General features: G+C 41.6%; 1 protein-coding gene across 4 annotated transcripts in view; it reads right to left on the minus strand.

The window, feature by feature from the left end:
• ATP10B (ATPase phospholipid transporting 10B (putative)) overlaps positions 1-25,631 on the minus strand; it is a 255,622-nt gene that overhangs the window by 133,758 nt on the left and 96,233 nt on the right. Inside the window, exon 1 of one of the 4 annotated variants that reach the window (XM_075131361.1) lies at positions 14,452-14,594. The exons of the other annotated variants lie outside the window; for them this stretch is intronic. The gene's annotated coding sequence lies outside the window, so the exon portion shown is untranslated. Of the gene's footprint in view, positions 1-14,451; positions 14,595-25,631 lie in introns of those variants that run through there. 4 annotated transcript variants of the gene reach the window in all.

Genomic DNA, 25,631 nt, shown 5'->3' on the forward strand with positions numbered 1-25,631 from the left:
AAATGTAAGTCCATGCTTATGATCCTGGAAAAGGGGGGTCCCACGTAACCCACCATAGCTGGAGAAGATTCTCTTTAAATGAAGGTATTAACACACACAAATAAGAAATCATTGATCTCTTACTTTCTACATGGATATTAACATTTATGAAAGAATGGCTGTAACTGCTTCCCTTGTTTGGTTAACAATTACACCCATCCTATTATTTTGTTATCCCCTCTTCCACAGCCTCTCTATCCAGCCCTGGTTGATTTTCTCATCCATTTGTTATGGCTTTCAGATTGTAGGCTCTAAGGCAACAGCTCTTACTTACTATATGTTTGTGCAGTACCTAGCACAATATAGCTCTTGTGGAGAACTGGGAAACTCACTGTTTATATAATGGAAAAGTGTGACAGTTTCCCTTCTCACCTTATACTGATACCTGTGAGGTTTGAAGGGGTTTATTTGTTTCTTGGAACAGGACAAGTAATGCAGAGATTGGGGGGAGGGAGGGAAAGTCACCTCACACAAGTGAACTATCAGGAACTGAAATCACTGGGAGGAGGGGGGTGATTAATGCAAGTCCCTAAACCTGAATCCTACAAAAAGACTGAGGTGATGGAACTGGCCTGGCCAATCCATTTTTTGCCAAAGGCCCTGCCCCTGCCCCTCCTCTTTCCCCTGAGGCCCCATCCCCTGGTCAGGCCAGCAGCTGGAGCCCGGCTAGGGAGCCAGGGCAGCTGTGCGGAGCCATGGACTCTTCACCAACCAGGGTTAAGGCGGGGCTGAAAGCAGCCCCGGCCCATTTCCCTTCCCCTGGGGCCTCACCCAGGGCAGATGGAGGGTCCGTAGCTCCCCACAGCTGCCTGGGCTGCTCTTACTATGGCCCAGCTGTGGCTCTTCGACCCCTGAGGCCCAGCCCCCAGGCGGAGCTGGGTCGGGGTAAGAGCCTCATGGGCAGCTATAGGGAGCTGCAGACCCTCCACCAGCCCTGGGCAAGGAGCCCGGGTTTGGCCAGGTGTGGGGGTGAGGCCACAGAGGCCTCTGGCCCCACCACTTTTGGGAAGGCTCCACTATCCCTGCAAAAAGTGGAAACATGATGAGTACAAAAGAATAACACAAGCATGTAAGGACAGAATCAGAAAGGCACAAAATGAGTCACACCAGCAAGGACCATGAAGGGCCACAAGAAGAGGTTAAGTACATTAGAAGCAATAGAAAAAACAATGGAAGTGTAACTCCTCTACTTAGCTGGGAAGAAAAGCTAATAAGGGATGACATTAATAAGATATTTAAATGCCCATTTTGCTTCTATCTTCACTATAAACATTCATGACGACCAGATACTCAACGCAATTAATATTAACGACATGGGGGAAGGAATGCAAGCCAAAATAGGGTAAGATCAGATTAAAGACTATTTGGATAACTTAGGTGTATTTAAGTTGGTAGGGCCTGATGAAATTCAGCCCAGGAATTTACAGAAGTAGTTGAAGCAAACTCAGAATTGTTGGTAATTATCTTCAAGAACTTATGGAGAATGGGTTAAGTCCCAAAGAACTGGGGAAGAGCAAAGGGTACCTATCTTTAAAAAGGAGTGTGGAGGGGAGGAGGGGAAGAGGACCCAGGGAATTTTTGACCAGTCAACCTACTTGCAAAGATATGGGGACAAATAATTAAACAATCTATTAGTAAACATCTCAAGCATAATAGGATGATAAGTAATAGCCAGCATGGATTTGTCAAGAACAAATCATGCCAAACAAACCTAATTTCCTTCTTTGACAGGGTTGCTGCCTTAGTAAATAGGGGGGGAAGTTGTAGATGTTAGTCAGGCTTCTGACACAGTTCCATAAAATAGTCTCATAAGCAAACTAGGGAAATGTGGTCTAGACTAAATTATTATAAAGTGGGTGAAAACTGGTTGATTTACCATACTCAAAGAGAGGTCATCAATGGTTCACTGTCAAACTGTATCTAGTGGGAGTTTGCAGGAGTCAGTCCTAGATCTGGTACCACTCAATATTTTCAATAATGACTTGGATAAGGAAGTGGAAAGTGTGCTTATATAATTTGTGGATGACACCAAACTGGAAGGGGTTACAAACACTTTGGAGGACAGGAATATAAAATGAGCTTGACAATTTGGAGAACTGGTCTGAAACCAACAAGATAAAATTCAAAAAAGACAAGTACTTCAATTAGGAAAGAAAAATCAAATGTACAGTTAACAAATGAGGAATTGAATGGCTATGCAGTAGTACTCCTGAAAAAGATCTAGGGGTTTAGTGGATCACAAATTGAATATTAGTCAACAATGTGATGCAATTGCAAGAAAGACTATTATTATTCTGGGGTGTATTAACAGGAGTACCCTACATAAGACATGGGAGGTAATTGTCCAGATCCACTTGGCACTGATGAGGCCTCACCTGGAGTATGGTATCCAGTTCTGGGTGCCACACTTTAAGAAAGATGTGGATAAATTGGAGAGAGTGTCCAGAAGATAGCAACAAAAAAGATAAAAGGTTTAGAAAACATGACCTGTCAGGAAATGTAAAAAAATCTGAGCATATTTAGTCTCAAGAAAAGACGACTCTGGTAAGGACCTGAAAACAGTTTTCAAATATGTTGAGGGTTGTTATAAAGAAGATGGTGATCAATTGTTTCTCCATGTCCACTGAAGGCAGGACAAGTAGCAATCAGCTTAATCTGCAGCAAGGGAGATTTCAGTCATATATTAAAGACAGTTTTTCTAACTATAAGGATAGTTAACCACTGGAACACATTACCACGAGAATTTGTGGAATCCCCACCATTTGGAAGTTTTTAAGAACAGGTTAAACAAACACCTGCCTGGGATGGTCTGGGTTTACTTGGTTCTGACTCAGTTAAGGGGGCCGGACAAGATGACCTATCGAGGTCCCTTCTAGCTTTACCTTTCTATGAAACAGATAAACAAGTTTGCAGAAGTACCACCTACTGGGGGAAATTGCATACTGGTCTGACTGAGTTAAAGTAACCCAGAAAATAGAGAATTGTATGAAATAACTAGCCTGATATAGAAGAGGGGTCATTCTCACCCAATCCAGGAACAGATAAGAGGCTGTGACAGGAGGGACAGACCCAGCAGAAATGGTTCGAAGGACTTTGAAACCTATAAAGGTCTTCAGGAGGAAAATGGGTGGCACCTGGTAAGACTGCCATCCATGCAAGTTGCTTATTGTTTTCAAGAAGCATTTTGTCTATCATACTTTTACTGTATGAAGGCTGGATGATCACTGGCTAATCCTGTCATAACCCCTTGGAAAGAACTGGACAACAGGTGTTGAACTAAACTCAGACTTACTAAGTTGATCACAGACAGTGAGTTTCAGGAGGAAATTGCTGCTTGAATGCCTGGCCTAGAGAGACATGTTTCCACCCAAACAGGTGATGTCTAGAAGCCCAATACCTGAGGGGTTCTCAAGAAGGCCATGAAGGGTTCAGAGGTGCAGTTACCTCAGCAACTTAACAGCCCTGGTCTAGGTGACCTTTAGGTACTACCTAAACAATGAACGCGTCATGTACTAAAATTACAAGAACAAGAGGCAAACAAGAACTAGCAAGCAAAACCACTAGCAGAAACAGCTTTTTATTTCCCTGCCTGCCATGGCTACATGCTCTCCCAAATCAGTGTCACCCAGCTTTGAGGTGAAAAGCCCAACATGGTCCCTTCCCTTGTCATAAAGGGGAAATTGCAGCTGTTTTGTGGACTTTGGTAAGAGATGGCTTTCCACCAGCTGGAGCCCTGTGCCCTAGTTTATATCAAGCAGGTAAATCTTGTCATTTGTTTCCTTCATGTCAGTTACTTCCAAATTTCCTTCAGAAATTTTCATGTTTCACAAAAATGGAGGACAAATAAATAAAATAATGAAAGTTGACACTCCTCGCAGCTTTAACATTAAGAATGGGGGTTGTTCTAATTAAAAATGATGCATAAAAACCTGAGTGGAGGGACACATCTAAAAAATCTACTATGTTAAGAATGGACAAGTTGTCATGGCAGCAAGATCTTCAGTCAAACCGCAAATGCAGGGAAACTTACCCTTTGAATAAGATACAGCATGACCTTCAACAGTACTAGCAATCTAGAAGTCCTCATCCAACTGTATTTACATTCAGAATCCCCAAATTTTATACATGAGTCACATAGTGTGCTAAAGCATTAAAGCTTGGAACTGGTTCTTTATCAGTCTGTTTCTGTTCAGTGCTGATGTTACCTGTCATTAGTGGAGAAATTGCATTACAGCCTTTTAAGACTCTTATTTCCCTGGTTAAAAATCTGTAAATCGTTTTAGGGGAATGAGAATGAGATTACTGAACCTTCCACTTATTTCGATCTAATCCATGTCTATCATTTTGACTGATTTATGTAATTGATCTTGTTTAACCATACAAATCACCCAGGGATAGGGCAGTTTGCACAGCACAGGATAATACTTACAGTGTTAGCAGTGACGACACTACAACCTTCAGCTGTTGACATCGTATCATAGAGGCTCAGTCTTGTTCAGAATCCCAATTTGCCCCTTTATATAAAATGACATCTCTCCATCACCAATGACTGTGTTATCCAGGAACCGCCAAAAGTTATCAAAATTGATTAAAAAAAGGGTGGAGGATGTCTTATTTTTAACACAAATTATTTAGTTCCTGAAGTCTTAATCCAATTAAATGGAAGAACCCAAGTTATGCAGACATTAAACAAAAGGAAAGCACTATAAAAGCACTGGCTTCAGTCACGCACAAAATTTGCAAAAATCCCCCACCCCTCTGCAATTCTCCCAATAACTTCAGTCCTAACAGCTAAGGAACTCCAGTTAGAGCACTTATGTAAAGAGAGATTGGCATGGTGTGGTAGTTTGGAGAGGTGCATGAAGACAAGTACGGTAAGACCACCAAACCATTTTTCAGCCATCCCTCAAACCAAGATTTAAACTCAGGCCTTCAGGGTGAAAAGACTAATGTGTTATAACCTGCTGTTCCATCTAACCCCAGGCATCATTTCTGCATAGCACTACAGTAGATACGATCAGGCTCTTAAATGACTCTTGTTGAGTTGGGCAAGCTAAGTTCTTATTTCTCTAAGGACCGTGCATTCCAAGTAAAATTCAAATTTACAGCTATAGGAAGTATGATAGGCTGACCAATTATATAAATGATCTTTCTGTTATTGGTAGCCAGGTGCTCAGCACATTCTCACTTTAATGTACAGGATAGATTAAAACTCCTCTTAAATCACCCCCCCCCCCCCATTTATCCAGCTGGCCAATCAGTTATATATCAATGATGACCCTTTACATCCACCATTATTTACCCCTGGAGGGTGAGATAAGTGCGGCCTTAAAGGAGTTGAAGGAAACCAGAGGTCAGCAAAGGGGCTAGGGATGATGAAATTGACATCCGGCACAGCTCTGTGTTTAGACTGGGAAGTGCAATCTTTCCCTTGTGGGAGGAACAATGACAAACAAGGCACAAACAGCGAGAAGATACTTTAAAAAATAAAAAAAGCTTTAGCATTGGAAATCAAATACCACACATATACTAATAAAGTTTCCAAGCAGAATTGATTGTTGGAAATCAGGGAGCTTCAAAAACAAAGCCATTCGAAAGAAACAAGATGTGAAATGCTAACAAGAAATTCACTCACTTGTTCTTTGATTAGCCAGGAATGTTATAATTAGTTTTTAACTATAGACTTCCGCTCCATCTCCCCCCACCCCTACCCCACCCCATTCCCTAAAATGATCTAAGTTTGATGTAAAGGAGAAACTGTTTTATGAAAGGAGGACTTTAAGGAAGGGAGACTGTTTTCTACTGTCCAACCTCAAAATTGCACAATAGCACATTCACTTTTTTCTTCTTCCCCCTCCCCCCGCCCAAAGTGATCTTCCTAATTCCTGGGTATCCCTGGAGAAATGTTCATATTCTTCTAAATTTTGTATTTGGTAGGATTTGTGATGGTTTTCGCTTTGAGGTCTGTGGCCTAAAGTCTAAGTGCCATTATAGTCCTGTGGATAAGACACTGGGCTGGGAATCAGCAGACCTGGGTTCTATTCCCAGTTCTACCCCTGATCAGCTGCATGATTGTGGGCAAGTCACTCCACCTCTCTGTGACACTGTTCCCCCTGAGTTGTCTGTCTAGATAAGTAGCTCTTAGAGACAGAACTGTCTCTTACTCTGGGTCTGTACAGCACCTAGCACAATTGGCCCCTCGTCTCAACTGGCACCACTGGGCAGAACAGTGATATAAATAAATAGCTGTCCTTCATTTAAAATGTTATCAAAATCTCTAGAGTAACAGATAAAAATCTAATCAGGTACTGATCTGTAATGTGTTATTGGCTTGGTAATTGATTTCTGTTTTCCTTTTTAATCTACCACTTCTCTCCATATACCCCAAACACATGAACACCCACCTCAGCTACACACCATCAAGCTGAGCATTGTTTCAGGATTACAATGATCATTAATGACTTCTTACAGTATTTCTGACATATTAGCAGGCCAATTTTTTTTGGATTTACATCTCCCTTTTGAAGATGCATGGGGTGTAATTCAAAGCAGATTCTGAACTGGGCTTAATAATTGTTTACATCTGTCTGCTTTCTGTGTCAGAAGGCCTTGTTAAATCAGTATGATTTACTAGTGTAGACATCAGTTTAAAAAATTTAGTTAAACTAGTGCAAGCCCCAAAGGGTACGTCTACACTGCAATCTGAAGTGCGATTGCAGTAAACATACCCATGCTAGCTTTACCAGAGATAGCATGGCTAAAAGTAACAATATAGATGAAGTGGCACAGGCTTCAACATGGGCTGTATAAGCATGCTGGGGCCCTAGGTACATACTCAGGTTCTTAGTCCACATTGAAGCCAGTACCGCCACATCTATACTGCTATTTTTAGCCATACAAGAGCAGATATGGCTACCTGCACTGCAATCACACCTCAGATTGCAGTGTCTAATTTAAAAGCATTTAAACTAGTTTAATCCTTGTTCATATCAATGAAGTTAAGTTACCAACTCAGATCCCTGTAGAGGCAATATATTAACATGTCTTAATATTATTTCATGTGACTATCTAAACATAGACTTTCAGTTCTGCTAATGAAGGGCAAAGTTCTCCTCTCAGATCTATGCAGGATTGATTACTTTATGCTCAGCCTGCATGCACCGATTTCCCATTACTACGATCAATGAGCGGTCTACCCATTTAGTGAGAGCAGAATTCCAAAATAAAGATCCAATCTGAGAAGAAGCTGGCATATGAAAAAAACAAACAAACAAAAAAAACCACAGTTACTATTGATCAACATAGAATTTAATTTCTTTTAGACCCCTGAAATGTACCTTCCTAAACTGAACCTTAGAATCTATTACTAAGTACCTTTAAAATCATTGAGGCATAACAGACTTCCACTCTGTGCAGAAGTGACTAATTATTTGTATTTTTGTACTTATAAATGAGGAAAAGTATAATTAGATGGATATGCAGTGAATCCACGCTAAAGATACTGTCGTGTGGCTGCTTGTGTGACCGAAGAAATGCCCTGCATGATGCACAGGGGAATGTATGAGAGAGAGGGGGCAAAAACCCAACTGTAGCCACATTTACATACATAATGACAGGTTTCAGAGGAACAGCCGTGTTAGTCTGTATTCGCAAAAAGAAAAGGAGTACTTGTGGCACCTTAGAGACTAACCAATTTATTTGAGCATGAGCTTTCGTGAGCTACAGCTCACTGAGCTGTAGCTCACGAAAGCTCATGCTCAAATAAATTGGTTAGTCTCTAAGGTGCCACAAGTACTCCTTTTCTTTTTACATACATAGTACAGCTTCTTAAGGGTGTCTGAGATTTAGTGTGTCAGAGGTTTGCTCTTCTGTACAGTAGGTAGCAAATCAATCTGAATTCTTTCTGCATTAACTGAAATATGAAAAGCTCATTTGGCCATTGAGTATCTGTGCTCCTTGATTTCACTGCAGTTCATCATTAATTAATGTCCACTTATTACAATAGATGGTTAGCCAGAGGTTGCACAGGGCAGGCATAGCAGAGCTGTTCCTTTGTTCAGTGGCACAGTACTTTGTATCTAGCCTTCAGGACTGACTTTTCCCCTGGTTAACTAATTATTTAATCAACCTAACCTAATGTGTGTTATGTGACCGTTAAGCAGATGGGCAAGACAGGCTTTGTCTTACAGCCTTTGTTTTACAGGAATTTAAGAACAGAAGAGAAATCAAAGGAAGCAAAAGTTTACACCAATAGTTTCAAATACATTTCACTCTGAGCTCTTGCATAAATCTCTTTATGCGAGACAGACTCAGAGGATCTTTTTAGACAGACAGATCCAGAGGATGTCTTGACACAGTAAAAAGAAAGGAGTACTTGTGGCACCTTAAAGACTAACAAATCTCTAAGGTGCCACAAGTCCTCCTTTTCTTTTTGCGAATACAGACTAACACGGCTGCTACTCTGAAACTTAACATAGTAAAAGATGCTCAACCAGCTCAATGAATGACAGAATTGAAACGGGAGAATGGTTACATGGCTTGTGACGGGTGGGGGACCCCTTTTGAAAGTTCTAAAACTAACACGAAGAGAGGGCACAATCCAGATTGGTGGAAGGCTGTGTCACCCCTGCCCTGCAACCTTGGTACCTTACAATGCCTGCTGAAGTAGCTCCCACCTATTAGCTGTGCACTAATGATTTAGTTTAAACACATGCCATGAACTGTTAGACATTGGGTTTTAAAGCATGTTCCCATTACAGCATCATACATCCTGAAATGGCATATTGCTTTTAACCAGATGCAAAGTGGAACAAAAAAATATTTAAAATAGATGCATTACTATCACAGTAAGGTCTTTGAGACAGGGTCATTACTAGGCATTTTAGATACAGATGCACTGCTAACATTTTAACAAGAGGCTTCCCCAAAACAATTCCCGTTCAGTGATATATATGACATTCCTTAGGCAAAATAAACCCATCTGTCATATCCCACTCTACCTCCCCTCTCTCCCCAAAATCAATTCCACACTCTCCCCACTCCTACATCCATCAGACTTCCAGTGCCTACCCCAGACCCCATTACCTTTTCACCCATGGTGCTTGTCCATCCATAATACTTCAGTGAGTTTCCTCTAGGTGGCCCCTCCTACTGGACAGTTGTGTATTTCAGCAGCAGCAGTAGGAGAGAGATTATGTGATCTGTGGTTGGGGGTAGTTGGTTAGGTGGGGTGGGTCCTCTCTGGTGGTGGGCTCAGGGAGGTCATTTGAGGAATAAGTCCCCTTTGGTTTTTGAGGTAAGATTTTTTTCTACCTAGTGCAGGGGTCTCTCTCCACCAGCCCCCGCCCCTTCCAACTACTCTCCATAGATAGGGAAATTAAGTGACTCCAAACTCCATTTACTGTTGTACTAACCAGGCACCCTGTGTCTCTTTGTATCAAATGCCTGTCCCTATCAATTGTCAAGATTGAATTAAGATACTGAAGGAACAGTGCTCCAGATTCCCTCCCAGGACCAGTGCTTCAAACTTTGCATTGCCCACACAGGCACCAGTGTGGAGACAGTTTTGTAGAAGCAATAGAACTTCCACACACAATAGCCTCAGCTTGTGCTGGTCTCTTCTTCATGCACTGATTCAATGGCTGGTGCTGAGGATTCCAGGACTATGTGGTGTATTCTTCATGGTGGGAGATGAAAGAAGGGAGCTCCCCTTGCAATAAGTGCTGCAGCAATAGCTAGTGGTCTCAGGAAGCTGAGCATTTTAACAAGCAGAGCAAGACTCAGCATATTGTAGACTGCAAAACACATTTTTGCCACCTTCTCCCCAAACGTAGCTACCATCTATCCGTCAATATTACTCCTCTGTCTATACACATGGCAAACCAAAGGGATAGTGAGGTGACTCTTTGGGATACACCTACCTTTTAATGACTCATTTAAACAAAAGACAAGCTTGGAGTGCACATGTGAGGTACAGAACTTCAGGTCTCCTCAGTGTCATGTTGTGGAGACTGGGAGCATATTTCTTTCAATCTTAGCAAACAGTTTACATTTTCAAGGCTACCTTGGCAATGAAAAGGGCCAGAGGTATGGCATGGTTTTTGAGTAAGAGCCTAGTTTCCCCTATAGAAGGCTGACTCTGTTAACAAGAAGTGCACACCCATCTCCTCCAGTTCACCAGCATTTGGTGCAATATAAATAATTGGTAACAATAAGCTTGAGTGAACAATGCAAACCCAGGCTAAAGGGAAAATTTTCTGTGTGTCTTATTTTATTCCTTCCTTTCCATTTCAAATTAATTGTATTTTAACTATTATAGTCCCACAAAATAGTTTCAAGGTTGGCAAGTCCAAAATGCAACCAATTCATTTTCCAAAAGAAAAGAGAATAGCGAAACTCAAAGAGTAGCAAAGTATTGGCTCAACTCTGCCTCACGTGCAGTTCCTATAATCTTCAATGGAAATTGTCCCCATGTAACTGAAGACAGAATTGGGCCCTTAAGGCCAAATGCAGACCTTTATCCATGTCATTAACTCCCAAAGATAAGTGGGAGTTTTTCTGAGAATTGAGGGCAGCATATATAGTGGTGGTGAGATGGTCATCCTAGAAATTGGGATTTTAACAGCATTACAGACCATGGTTTACAAGGCTAACAGTGGAAAGACTTCCTGGGAAGCACACTTTGGGATCTAAGGAGTTTGATGGTATCATCCTTAATTTCATTCCCAAAGATTCCAGAGCATTTTACAAGTTTTACCACAATCACTTCATCTACCACTGAAACGTAATCACCTCTGAGTTGGAGCTAACACTAAATTTACAGACAGGAAGCGTAGAATACTATTTAAACTGCAGAGCAAACAAGGTCACTATAATGCTTATGTATACCCAACTAACTTCCCCCTCTTCAGTCTGATGAAAGAAGACTCCTTGTACATATACATGAGGCAAGACTTAAGTACTGCTTAACAGAGCAGATAACTATGTAAGTCCTCTGTAAATCCTAATTGTTATTATAAATTCAATTGGGTTCCAAATGCAACTTTTTTCCCCCTTCAAGGACTCTCTAATAACATTGCCAAGTTTATCCTCTCACTATTCAGCCAATTATGAAAATCAACAGAAGGGGTAAAGTGTGATTTATAGAATGAACAGCTTGAAGTACCTGGAATCTACATGGTGTACAAACGGTATAACAACTGTACATTCAACAAATTCTACACAATTACTACATTAAATTAAATGACCCAATTCCATCTGTGGTTGTATTCTCCAGATAACTTAGGTCTCTTCATAACAAATAGCTTGCAGGTGTGCAAATAAACATTCACAGTCCATATCAGATGTCAATGTCTAATTAAAATATAGAATTAAAAAGAGGAATCATTGATGCCAACAACATTTTGACATAGGACAGTGGCTTCCGACACAATGTGTTGGTACTGAGGGAGCAGGGATATTTTTAAAACACAAAAATGTATTTACACATGGTCTTGAAAAACCCCATTTAATTACAAAGAAACTAAGATCAAAAAGAAAGTTGAATTCAAGTGCTGAAATAGCCCACTGGGGGTCTGCAATTCCTCACTCTACTGGTATGTCTGCACTGCAGGTGGAGGTTTGCTTATAGCACAGGTAGGCATATCTCCGCTAGCTTTAATTTAGCTATTGTGATAACAATAGCAGTAAAGACACAGCAGCATGGGCTTCAGCATGTGCTACCAATACAGACACACACGCAGGTTCCCCAGAATGTTGCCTGCATTGCCATGTCTTCACTGCTGTTTTTAGCGTGCTAGCTAGATTAAATATGACACAGGTATGTCCATTTGTGCTGCAATCACACTTCCGACTGCAAAGCAGACATACCCTAAAACTGAAAACAGCTGGAAATAGCTCTCCCTCTTTTTCCATGTTGTGAAAATCCAAGATTAAATAAATCTTAATTATCTGCATTTAAGAATAATCTGAAAATGTTTCTAAGAAGGTATTAAAGAAAAAAAGAGGTTGTCAGTCACCTTGGAATTTATAAATCCACAATCCCCTCAGGTCCACCCAAGAGTTGTGGAATTTTTTATGAAAGTTTCCCACTGTTGTGCAGCAGTGCTTGCAATGTTGGGAACCCTAAGGCAGATGTTTCTTTGACAGCTCCTATCAGTACCATGTCAGATAATCATCATCAGAAGCGCACATCCATATGTCTTTTTGGATTGGTAGGTATAAATCATCCTTGCAAAAATCACACTGAAGATCTTCCAGCCTAGGAAGACAACCCACTTGTCCATCCTTACCACTGTAATGATGGTGTAAAAATATATAGCAATTTTTCTCACTGCTCTTTGCAGCAAATCAGAGACTGGTCATTAATTCTTCATTATAAAAGAATGGAAAAACCAAGTCATGCAATTGATGAATGAGGATTCAAACATATATAGCTTCCAGGAAACACAGATTGGAATATCTTCAAACAATTAGAAATATCCCTCCTTTCAATAAAAGTGCAGCCTTTGGGTGCTATATAGCCTTTACAATATATATGTTAATGGAAGTAATTCATGGGAATCAGATCAACAATTTATTCTCAAGAGTCAAACAATGGAGATTATCAAGAGAAAATGAACAAATTATAAAGTGCTATTTTTCAAATGTGATGACATGAAAATGATGTGCCCATGACCTATTCAATATGGGACAGCCTGCAAGGTATGGAGTAGAAGTGTTCAGAAAAGAAGAGGAGGGGAGGGAGAACCACAATTTTAATTTTCTCCCCCTTTATTTTTTCCAATTTTGAAAGTAGAAACTTCTATTTTTAATTTCTTTTTTTGCCAGTTCTATATTTGGTCAAAACAGTGGGGTGAAATATAATGAAAATTGTTCCACTGTCCCTTTAAATTTCAAAAACATTTTGAGGAACTCTAATAAAGAGTAACTTTAATTCTCAATGTGCCTCAATCCTCTATTGCCATATCCTGCGAGGAGGAGGCATTTCTATCCAAACACCTCATCTACCTGTACCAGCATCTAACTTTTGATTCATGGTTTCTTGTATTTTACATTAGAGGAGAAGAAACTGAGCAACCCCAGTGTCATCTCAGGCATGTGTCTTGAAAGACCAGATTTTAATTGGGTGCTCTGAACCTGAAAACGCTCCATCTCTACATAGTTCCAAAAGGAGAAGAAGAATCATGAAACCATTACGGTGTGTAAGAGAAAGCAGCCCTGACAACTCTGTTAAATATGCCCTTTAGGTGAATGAAGGCACTGTCCCACAAAGAGCACCGAAAACTGCCAAGAAATATTGTGCAATTCAGAGGCCCCTTAAAACTTGGTTCCAGAATAAAACGGCAGTGAACAGATACTGTACAAAAGGTAGTTATGGTGATAAACTTTCTATATCAGCTGCTCCATTGAGCAGTAAACGTCATTAGGGTATCAGGAGGAATTAATAATATTTACTTTACTAAGACTAAAAACAATTAATCAGAAGACAAAATGGTGGCACAGAACGAAACTTGGCCACTTGCCACAATGAGGAATAATGAAGTTCACTTGAATAATAATAATAATTACACAGATTTTTTTCAGTGGTGTGGAACTTTCCCTCCCCTATTTACACATCAGGCTTTAGGTCAATGAACATTTGAGAGGAGTTATTTTTTTTCCCTTGGGAAAAAAAACCACACGTGCACACACAGAATAAAATAGGCTTCACATAGGACATAACTTAATGAGAGTAATAATTCTTGACACAGCAGGCAAATAAATAATGACAAGTGGCATCGGAACGTACTACCATGAGGCAGGTTGGCAGGAGGGCAATGCAGCTTGATCTAGAGCGTGCTGTTACTGACATTTTACAGACTTTCTGCCTAAAAATTAGCACCACAGGTCGCTGAGCTTTCCTTGCTGAAGCTAACACGATACATATTGTGAGTTGAGGGTTTGATCCATGAAGGACAAACTTGCATTTTAGAATATATATTTTGCTAATTTCAATTTTGGAAACAGAAGACAAAACTTGCTGACCGCATACTGCTTTGCTGTGAACTGATCAGCAGTCATGAAAGCCAAATATGACATTCAACTACAATTGCCTCAGAAAGTATTTATTTAAAGAGCATAACCTCCACATTTTCTGCCGTGTAGGCTTTGCATCTGTTCTACCATGTCTTCACTTCTTCACATCATTTACATCAATCATTACTTGGCTGTATAACACCAAGGTTGAGGTGCTGTAAAACACCCTGAGAAACAGGATTTAGTGATGGCAGGAAAGATTGGTGGTGTGTTATCTGAACATTTCACACACTTTGTCTCTTCCTGTATTCGGAGATATTCTAACACAGTGGTTCTCAAACTAGGGGCGCCGCTTGTTCAGGGAAAGCCCCTGGTGGGCCGGGCTGGTTTGTTTACCTGCCACGTCCACAGGTTCAGCTGATAGCAGCTCCCACTGGCTGTGGTTCGCCTCTCCAGGCCAATGGGGGCTGCAGGAAGGGCAGCCACAACATCCCTCGGCCCGTGCCGCTTTCCAACCATGGCTCCACTAATTAGGTGCCTGGATCCTGGAGAAGACACACATGTAAGGTGAGGTGGGGGACCTGGGGGTAAGTGGGAGGGGGCAGTGGGGTGAGAAGAGAGGGTGGGGGGAATTTGGGATGTGCAGGGCTGCGGTGGCCAGAGAAAGAGGCGACTTTCCCCAGCTCCAGGGCTGCAGCTGCCAGGAAGAGACAGCCCTCCTTTCCAGCCTCAGCTCTGTGGCGGGGGAAGATACCCCCCTTCTTCCCAGCCCCAGCTAGATGGCTGCTGCAGTGGGGGAGAGACGCCTCTCTTTCCCAGCCCCAACTCGGGGGCTGCCGCGGCGGGGGAGAGAGGGCACATCCATTGTGTTAGAAAGGTAAGACTACTGATATTAAAATATGAGTTGTGTGCTTTTATTTGCAGAACAAAAACCAATTATTATTATTAAGGTTTTTTTTTTATATTGCATTTTTATCCAAAGCGCTTTACAATAGCTAACGGTACAAACAACATTTGGAAAGATCACTAAGTGGCCCGCCGAGACCCTCAGCAATTTTCATATGGTCTGGAGAAAAAAAGTTTGAGAACCACTGATTTAGATATAGGTAGCAGAGGAACAATGTGGGCCAACACAGCAGCTACTTTGAACTCAACAATAGCTCACCCAACCATGTAGGTTCCAGTCCAGACTGCCTGGGAAATGGGGCAGGGTAAACTAACAAAAAGGGTGGCTGGGAGGATGGCAGTTATAATAAGAACTAGAATGAAAGTGTGACTTTTGGTTGCTTTGAGATAGAGGGGTTTGATTTTCTTTCATTTTAAAATTAATTAATTAATGTAGTATGAACGATTAATCATTCCGAACACATGAGACCACAGGGGCTTGCTTTCTTTTCTCAGAAGCTCCATAAGGGAAAAGCAGCTAGTGGTGATAATTCTGGGCTTGTGTTGATATGTATTTACACACCGCACACATATGCTCACTCTGTCTAGCGATTTTTGGAATCTCTCTTTTCTAAAGTCTGGAAAACATAAAAATGGGGGAGGGGAAAGAAAGAGGTGGAGATGAGATTAGATTTATACCGAAAACAACACAGTTTGTATTGACTAGTGAAGTCCATGGAATGGCCCAGTCTGATCTAATCAGACAGGAGTCTGAGGATACCCACCACCTAACTCTTGCCCCCTTCCAAACTGCAGCAGACCTCAACAAGAGCCCTCTCCAAAAGCTAGGAAGAGTCACTCTTTGTGCAGCAACTAGATGTCACTACAGGACAAGACATCAGTGAAGAGGATACCATCTCTAAAGTGCCCCTCCCAACACACACACATACATTGTTGGTGTTGGCAAGTAAGGGGCCAAATCCATCTCTCAAGTTGTTGTCCGGCATATAGTAGCTAAAAGCACTGGATCAATCCCACAAACCATCTCTCTGATGTCCAACTTGCAGGAAAAGAAATGGAAGTCTAAAATGGAGGTTGCTGCTCAATACATCAATACAACTAGTCGAGCAGCATGATGACTGTGAGCCTACTTGGGTTTTCTTTGTTTTGTTTTTTTAATCATTCATTACAAATGTTGTCCGTTTTTGGTAGCCCACATAAGTTAATGATGACTCCCAAAGCACATATTGTGCTAAAAGAAATAAAATTGAATCACACTAAACAAGGAAAGGCGATAAAACCAGATAAAATCATTCATTAATGTACATTTTGGTAAAGGACAGGAAATAGTTGCTTTCTCAACTTCAGTAAATCGGTGTTTCATCATTTAAAAATCTTCTAATGCCTTATAATTATGACCTATAACAAATGAAAATGGGAGACTTTGGAAAACAACTTTCCTACTTGTTCTGATCCAAGTGACTGGAAAGCATGATTAAGAACTGCTGAGGTTTACAGCTGTAGCAGTCAGATGCGAAGGTTATTCTACAAGGATTAATTAAATGATTTAATCACTCTACAGAGCTCTTGACTTTCTCTCCTTGCTGGGATGAACTACAGAATTAGGGTTTATAACGGGAATGTGCCAGCAATGCCTTTTGATGCAAGACATTCTCCCCTCTGCAACTGGCTTTGCATCATTTAGCCGGCTATCTTGATCAACCGCAGAAGAGTAGCAAATAAGTCCAATTTAATAAGGCACTTCTGAATGATAAGAAATGATATAGCGGGTTGACCTGGGAAAGTTATGACAAATGGATTATTTGATAAGTTACATTATTGTATATTCGCCACCTGTTTTTTTGGTCCCTTGATACAACCACAGAGAATCAAACTGACAGCAGCTTTATCAGTTTCCAGTCTTGTCCTCTGTTTGGTAACGATTACCTTGTCCGCTGAACAATGCTGGAAGAAGGGCAGAAAGCCAGAAGCCTCGTGTTGTTTGGCATACATGGTTTTCCCAACACATACACAGAGAGGAGGCTCGGCACAGCATGATGGGGAGGGGTTATGGGATATGGAGTGTATGGGAGAGGCAATACAGAGACAAAGGCACCCCCGGAAATTTTTCACTTGGCACATTCCAGTGCTCCCTGTCTCTCTTCTCCTGGCTGGCTCCCCCCTGTTGGAACTCACCGCAGGTCCCCATTCTTGTAGCAGTTGCTGAGGCTGTCTCTGAGTGAGTTCTATGGGCAGAACAGAGGGCACATGGGCTGCGGGAAGCAGGGGAAGACCAGAAGGCTCTCAAGGGGTAGGCCTGGTGCAGGAGCCTGCCTCACCACAACAGCAAAGAACAGCAGTGCTGGCTGCCCCACTGCCTACGCAGGTTTGGCCCCATGGCCCCTCCATCACGCCAGGGCTGGGGGCCCACACAGGGCTAAATTTCCATGAGTGGTATGCCACCTGGTGCACAGGGGCCACAGCACAGCTTAGGTTTGGCCCAGCTGCCATCCCGCCATGACAGAAAGTCCACAGGGCCAAGCCTGAGTGGGCAGTGAGCAAGCTAGCGCTGCTCCTACATGCTACTGCCACTGGGAGGGCCCGATGCTGATGAGCCCCTGCCAATGGTACGCACTGTATGTAAGGCTGTGGACACCACTCCACAGTGTGGCCTCGTGGATAGAGCACTGGCCTAGGACTCAGGAGAACTGGATTCTATTCCTGGCTCTGCCTCTGGCCTGCTGGGTAACCTCTGTGCCTCAGTTTTCACATCAGTAAAACAGGCATAATGATACTGTCCTCTTTTATAAAGCACTTTGGGATCTAATGATGAAACATACTGTATAAGAGCAAGGGATTATAATGCAATATCTACAGTTTTATCACTCTTAGTTATGACTAAGAGTGATATTCTCTCATTGAGGTCACAGAAGTCATGGATTCTGCAGCAGCTGCTGCTGATTCCAGGGTATCTGAGTAGCTGGTACCTGGGCTGCCTCTGGGCCCGCTACTTGGGCGGTCCACAGGACCAGCCGCACCACCCGCTGCTGGAGCGATCTGGGGCCAGTTGCTCGGGGGTTCCTGGGCCAGCCGTACTGACCACTTCTCGGGAATCCTCGGGCAGCTAGCTCCGGAAGCCCCAGACAGCTAGCTCCAGGGACCTCCCAAGCAGCAGCCAGTGTGGCTGGCTCTGGGGAGCGTCTGAGCAGAGGTCCTGGGAGCGCCCTGGGGACCACTCGAGCAGCAACATTAGACTAGAGCAGCATCCCCAGGGGCACCCAGAGGCCATCCAGAGAGCGGGCCCAGGGAGCAGCAGCTGGGGGCAGTCAACCCCCAATACCGGAGCAAGGGCCCCCTGGAATAGGGCCCACCCAGAGCAGCAGGGGCCCAGAAGTAGAGATTTAGTCATGCATATTTTTGGTAAAAGTCATGGACAAGTCAGGGGCCGTGAATTTGTATTTATTGCCCGTGACCTGTCCATAACTTTTACCAAGAATACTTGTGACTAAATCTTTGCCTTAGTTATTACTACTGCCTATCTGAGGCCATGGCTCACACAAGCATGCCAAGGACCTGAGCTCAGAGACTAGGCTGCAATGAGCAAAGACTGACATTTAAATCACACAACTATGCTCCATTTTTGATATATGAGTAAGAAGCTGAGCATTGGGAAGCTAACTGGAATCAGGAAAGAGACCTCTGGAAAACTATCCTTTCTTGGATGTTCTGTCAAATGAAAAAGACAAAAGCCAGTACTTAACACACTTAATCAACTGGTGTCAAGGTTTCTTCCCCACTCTGAGCTCTAGGGTACAGATGTGGGGACCTGCATGAAAACCCCGTAAGCTTCTTTTTACCAGCTTAGGTTAAAACTTCCCCAAGGTACAAACTATTTTACCTTTTGCCCTTGTACTTTATCGCTGCCACCATATATATATATATAACCAGGAAAGAGCCCCCTTGGAAACATCTTTCCCCCCAAAATCCTCCCCAAACCCTACACCCCCTTTCCTGGGGAAGGCTTGATAAAAATCCTCACCAATTTGCATAGGTGAACACAGACCCAAACCCTTGGATCTTAAGAACAATGAAAAAGCAATCAGGTTCTTAAACGAAGAATTTTGATAGAAGAAAAAGTAAAAGAATCACCTTTGTAAAATCAGGATGGTAAATGCCTTACAGGGTAATTAGATTCAAAACATAGAGAATCCCTCTAGGCAAACCCTTAAGTTACAAAAAGACACAAAAACAGGAATATCCATTCCATTCAGCACAGCTTATTTTCTCACCCATTTAAACAAACAGAATCTAACGCATATCTAGCTAGATTACTTACTAAGTTCTAAGACTCTATTCCTTTCTGTTCCTGGTAAACGCATCACACACACAAACACACAGAGCCTTTGTTTCTCCCCCCATCCAGCTTTGAAAGTATCTTGTCTCCTCATTGGTCATTTTGGTCAGGTGCCAGCGAGGTTATCCTAGCTTCTTAACCCTTTACAGGTGAAAGGGTTTTTCCTCTGGCCAGGAGGGATTTTAAAGGTGTTTACCCTTCCCTTTATATTTATGACAACTGGAACATGCTTTCGAGTCAAGGCATAAATGCAGAGAGTTTCAACTGTGTGGAAGAAAGGCTTGAAAGCTAATTGCAGGAGATCAGGCATTTATTCCCACTCAAACATAGAAGTTGATGACAGGTTGTACAATAATCTCCAGCACCCTGTATTGATAATTCACAAGTTCTGGACAGGTTTTTCTTTCGTCAGCTAGGCCGGTTGTTTAATAGTTATAAAATATTCCATTTGGAATTGCAGCCTATCATATAAGCAAGATACTTCTTCCTATAAATTGAAATTTTCAAGTTATGTGTCAGTAAGAGTTGCATTCACAGTGAGCAAATTCTCAAGTCAATCACCAAAGGAGGCAACACCACCTGAGAATGAGTCACCTTCATGCCACAAAAAAGCTTATCTATTGATTGGTAGGAAATGCTACATAGAAAAGCTACACATTAATTCAAGAGCAGTAGTAACCAACCTGAATCTTTTCCTAGAGTTTTATTCCTACTTTCAGCATTGCAATATTCAATAGAAAGAAAAATCTTCCAAATATCCTTGAGTTAATGTGATTTAATCTCCAAAAAGTGAAGTGGGAAGGGGAAAAAAAAACTATTGGGAGAGTGCCTTAAAACTGCTTTTGCAAGAAACAACATACAATGTTGTGACTTTTACTAGAGTTTCAAGTCTTAATATAACTTGCACAACTTGACAGTTCCACCCTTACTCCCAAGCCAGAAGGTGACATCAAGGGGGCTTATTGAACAATGCCACAAAATATTGCCAGACATGATGTATTAACTCTATACATTCTTCCATCTTGTCTCTCAATAAGAGTTTCATAGGGTCCTGAAATAGGAACCGCAAAAGAGCATTCAGGGCAGCACAGCTGCTATTTCCACACATTCCATGTGCTGCCCTTAAGGCACGGGGCGTAGCAACTTCATTACATGCTCATGTTCTCGTACTGCAATGCAATGCCAAAGTAAAAACAAACAATGTTCTCTATTACCAGGGGAGAACAAATACAAGTTGTTTATAAAAAGCACCACCATGTAAGAGAAAATAAAATACATTGTACAAGACTTAGCCTTTTGCCATTTTAGCCCCTCCACCCCCCCGTTGGCCCCACCACACCATATATATACAGCCAAAAGAGCCATGAGGCAAACGGGTGAAATTCCAGCCAAATCAATGCATCCACTAACCCGAGGGCTGAATTAAATGTTGAAAGAGATCACTGCGTTACCAAACATTTCTTAAATACATATTTTATCAGACAGACAAAAAAAGTACCATCAGTCCTTTTAACTGCTCCTTTGTGCTGTTGTTTCGATTCCCCTTAATAACAATGATTATAATAGGAGTTAAACCATCCTGACTGTTGCATTTTAGTCCTAACTCTGTCACTGATTTGCTGTGTAAACTTGGGGAAGCCATTGAAGGTACACTGACTACAATTGTTACATAGCCTTTAACGCCTAAGATTATTATAACCAAAAAATTAGAGAAAAAAACATCTTCTCTTCCCCTCAGTTCCTTTACTTTGACAGCACTTCCTGTTAAGCTAATTTCCTGTAGAGTCTGTTGGACTGCGTCTACACCACTTGTTTTTAATTTCCCAGCATTGCAATACCACAGGTGGTCATAATGATTTGGAGTACAAGTGCAGCCAGCCATCAGCATTTTAACCATCATGCTACCTAGACTTACTCTCAGCAGGGTTAGGTGACATGTTGGTTAAGATCCCAGTGGTCAGGCTACACACTGGTGATAGCACAAGGGTGGGAGAGTGAGAAAAAGACAATTATAGACAAGTCTTTAGTTGGTCAACTTCCCATTTGTGCAGGTCTTACTCACAGTAATAAAGAAGGGAATCATGTATAAATGACTGTAAAAGGCACAAAATGAGTAGGGTTTCAAATGTATGTAGTATCAGAAACAACTAACACTTTCTACATTTGACTAGTTTCCAAGTTGACATGGGGTGCTACTGTAATATCTCACTTCTTCAGTTTACTGCTTCTCTGATAAATAGCTATGTAATCCTTTTGTCAAGTGTCACTGGCAGCAAGAAAGGTCTCTTGAATTTAAATACCAACATCTCAAGCCTGCACGCCAAAACCTGGAAAAACTAAATATCTTCTCTGGGGACCCTTAACAGGAAATACTTCCCACAGCACTCTCAAAAACTCTGAGTGTGTGCATAAAACAAGGAAAACTTTAAAGGGGAAAGGAACACAGCATTTAATTTAGAAAAAATGCAATAATAAACCAACAATATGTTCAAATGAATATCTTTAGCAGTAGACTTTTACCTCATTTCCCCCATCTGTTGGAGTGAAGTCCAATGGAAAAATGTTCCTTTTAAACGCTACTTTCTCCCCTGCTGTGCACCCTATTCAGTGTTTGATGTCAGCAGATAGTAGAGTCCTAGGATACAGGAGAGAACATGGACAGGTCCATCTCCAGTTCTGAAGAGGAAGTGCTGCCTGACTCTTGTGAAGACACACCTTGCCCTCACCATCACGTAGTCCAAATGTAGGTAGAGTGGCTGTGCCTATAAAATGTATTTGCTTGCACTGAACCCAAAATAACCACAGATGCATTTATAAGTCAGGTAGTTATGCACTCAAGTGTTTTGGTAAAAGCAGTTACCTGAACTGCAAGAGGGGGCAAGTAAATATGTTTGGGATACAACAGATGTGTGCATGTTTTGCAGGCACAATTATTAATCACAAAGTGACTATTTGGCCCTTAAAAAACAAAACAAAAACAACGTAGCAACAAATTCTAATTGGAGTTAGGCAAAAGGTGAGAACAAGTAAAAGACAGACCTAATTCAGAAAAAGTCTGAGCTCCCCATGTCATCAAAGACTAAGTCAGCCAGTTAAATTTCCAAAGAGAAAAAGCTCATATCAGTTCCGTAAGCCATCTATTCTCTCTGCTATCCACTTCCCAGAGAAACTCAGAGGAGCAATATCGTGGAAGCTCTTTTGATATAAAAAGTGTAATGAGTTGGTGGAATGAAATGATAAAACATCAGAAACACATACAGGCTAATTCCTGAATAATCAAATACATATAAGTTATAAGATGAGTTAATCTTTTATATGGTCAGGGTTGACCCTTATGACAAAAATATAATCAATAATGACCACTGAATAGTAATGGAAGAACAATTCTGTCCAGCAGTTACTTCAGTTGACAAAAGAATATCACGTTCTACACTTGTCTCTCTCTCCCCCTTTTTTTGTTAGCCACAGTTTCTCTTGAACTCTTTTCCCTCTCCCTGTATAATTAGCTTCTTGTGTGTTTGTACAGCACCTAGCATATAAGTAGAGCTCCATATTACTGATCCATAAGTAGGGATCTTAGGTGGCATGGTAATATAAATAATACATAATAATAAGCCATTTCAAACAGGTGCCCAGCGTACTGTGATAGAAACAAGAGGACTTGTTTAGATTCTGGTGCCTCCACCCACCTCTTAGATAATCATTAAAGAGTTGATATTCAAACCAGAACAGGGTATTTACAAGCTGCTCCAACAACTGGAAGAGTCAGTCCACAAATTAGTTTATATAAGAGGCTGGAAAGTTTCTTCTTCAGTTGCCTTAGTATGACAGGTTCAGTAACACTGTCCAGTCTGTTCAACAGGAATATTCCCTGATGTATAAATATCAATTCTTAAAGGACATTTAATTATTCTTTCATAGAATATATATGTTGCATCACAGGCCTACCTCCAGCTTCATGGAAATGAAGTATTACTAAAAGGTGTTGTTTAGACAGAGTAGTTGGCTGAATCAGCTCATGCTGATTATAATACTCTTAACCCTGATATTCCCATATACATTGCAATTATTAAAGAAATATAACTACTAAGATGATGACTAAAGGGAATTACATTTGCCTTAAATTGACTAACAAGATAATCAAGGAAACAAAGAATGCTGTGGGTGAAATGTCACAAATGGTAGACAGACAGACAAACGGACAGAAAACATGTGTTTGCCCACAGGCTTCAGAAAACATTTTTTTTTGCTTAATTGTGTATTGCCCAAACTTTATTGAACCCTATTATAGTCTTGGCCTTCGCAACATCCTCTGGCAAAGAGTTCCACAGGTTGACTGTGCACTGTGTGAAGAAGTACTTCCTTTTGTTTGTTTTAAACCTACTGCCTATTAATTTCACTGGGTGACCACTAGTTCTTGTGTTGCGTGTATATTTTTTGCATAACACTTAATTCAAAAATGACAATTATCTGACTAAAGCTCTCAAATTTTCCAAGAACACATCCCTAATACACACACACACACCATTTAGGTGTTCAGAACTCCCAGTGATTGCTCTCACTTCTGTGGCTGTATGCATAATCACAAAGCCCAAGATGTGCATGTGCAAAAGTGCAAAGCCACATAGGCACGGCACAACTTTGTACACTTGGGCCCATCCCTAAACATTAATCAAGGTGTCTGACATATGCTTTTTAAAAGTCTACTGAAAGCCTGAGGAAGAAGGGGAAGGACAATGGGAGATGATTAGAGTGCAGTAAAACCTCCACAGAACTCAGGGTGGTACAGAAATAGATATGAGACAGTAAAAGGGCAGAGAGAAGACACCCAGCAAATCTGAGAATTGTACTTCTGTTATAGGTGGAATTTTACTGTTTCTATCTAGCAATACTTACCTTTGATTTTCTCTCTACTCTCCGTTTTCTGAGGCTGACAAATCTGACTTTCAGATAAGATGGGTTTACATATTGTTGGGCTGCAAACCCATTCTAACAGTGAAGGAAAATACAGCCTCAGGATTCAGATAAGTCCAAGTAGGGACACTGGCCTGTAGGAATCTGCAGCAGTACTTGGTCTAAGTCTCACCAGATTGCTGCTCAACCTTCACTGCAGGGCACAGGAAAAGCCTAGCAATCAAAAGGGGAGAGAGGCATCCATATCTGCAAATGACTAGGGAGAACAATTGTGGAGTTGGCATATATTGTTGAGAAGAAGTTGGAAATGGATGCTTCCAGAACACAGTGTTACCTTAACATCCAAATAGCTTTGAGAAACAAATATTGTTTAGCAGAAAATGCTACTGGAAAATTAATATTTTTGTCTTATTAATGAATGGACAGCCTCAAGGAAGTAAAAAGGCAGAGAACGTTGCCTCATGAAAAAGGAATAGGACTTTATTACTGAAGATTGAAACCACACACACACACTCACTGGAGGATCCTCTTCAACGGGCCTGTATGCTATATAGTACCTCTCCCAGGCTGGTATAGCCCATAGTTTTAAATAATGTCATAAATGTAATAATCTGCTGCATTCAGTTTTGTTTCAGAATAGCAATGAGGTAACTGCTTTAATACAAGGTCAAGAGCATGAAGAGGACTGCAAACTTCATTTGGATTGGTGAGACAGAACGGCTGAAAGAGAGCTCAATGACCGATGGGGTATGACACTGTAACAAGGTCTTATTAAAAATTAACCCTTAGCACACTATTCAGTTTCCAGAAGAACAACATGGGCAAGGATCAGAAATAGACTGATTTGGAGCAGATGGCTGGTTTGCTTATGTGTGAGGGTTAAAGGAAGCTTGTAGCCAGTGAATGGTGCTGAGAGACACCAGACAGGAAGTCAGAATAAAATCTGTTATCTTGGAAGCAGGTTGGTTATGGCATTCATCCAGGTTGCAGACTGACATCTGGAAAAACCCTTGGGCAGGTTTTTGGCTGCAATGCTATATCCCAGCCTGCAGCCTATATATGGAGGACAGCCATTGAAAAGGAGGCATGGTTTTTCCTTCCCTCTATGCCCAGAAGACATACTAGCTTGTTGGGGTCAGTGGTAGAGGGCCAGATCTAGAGTAGACTTCAGGCTGTTCTAACTTGGACCTGTGGACTGAACCAATGCACAGCCAATCCCGAGCTGGGAGAGTGCAAAGGAGATTTGTACAACACAGTTAAACCCCCTCCATGGTCTGTACAGGGTCTTCTTCAGGTTCTGGGTTTTTAAGTCATAAGGAACAGCTTTTGTGGCAGGGCTGTTGAAGCTTTCCCCCAGTCTTTGTTTATGCAACCAATACTCTTTGGGAAAGGAGAAGTGTCATGAAGAAAACAAGAGTTCTAT

This window comes from Caretta caretta, chromosome 8 (genome assembly GCF_965140235.1).
Source record: "Caretta caretta isolate rCarCar2 chromosome 8, rCarCar1.hap1, whole genome shotgun sequence".
NCBI classification, from domain to species: domain Eukaryota; kingdom Metazoa; phylum Chordata; order Testudines; family Cheloniidae; genus Caretta; species Caretta caretta.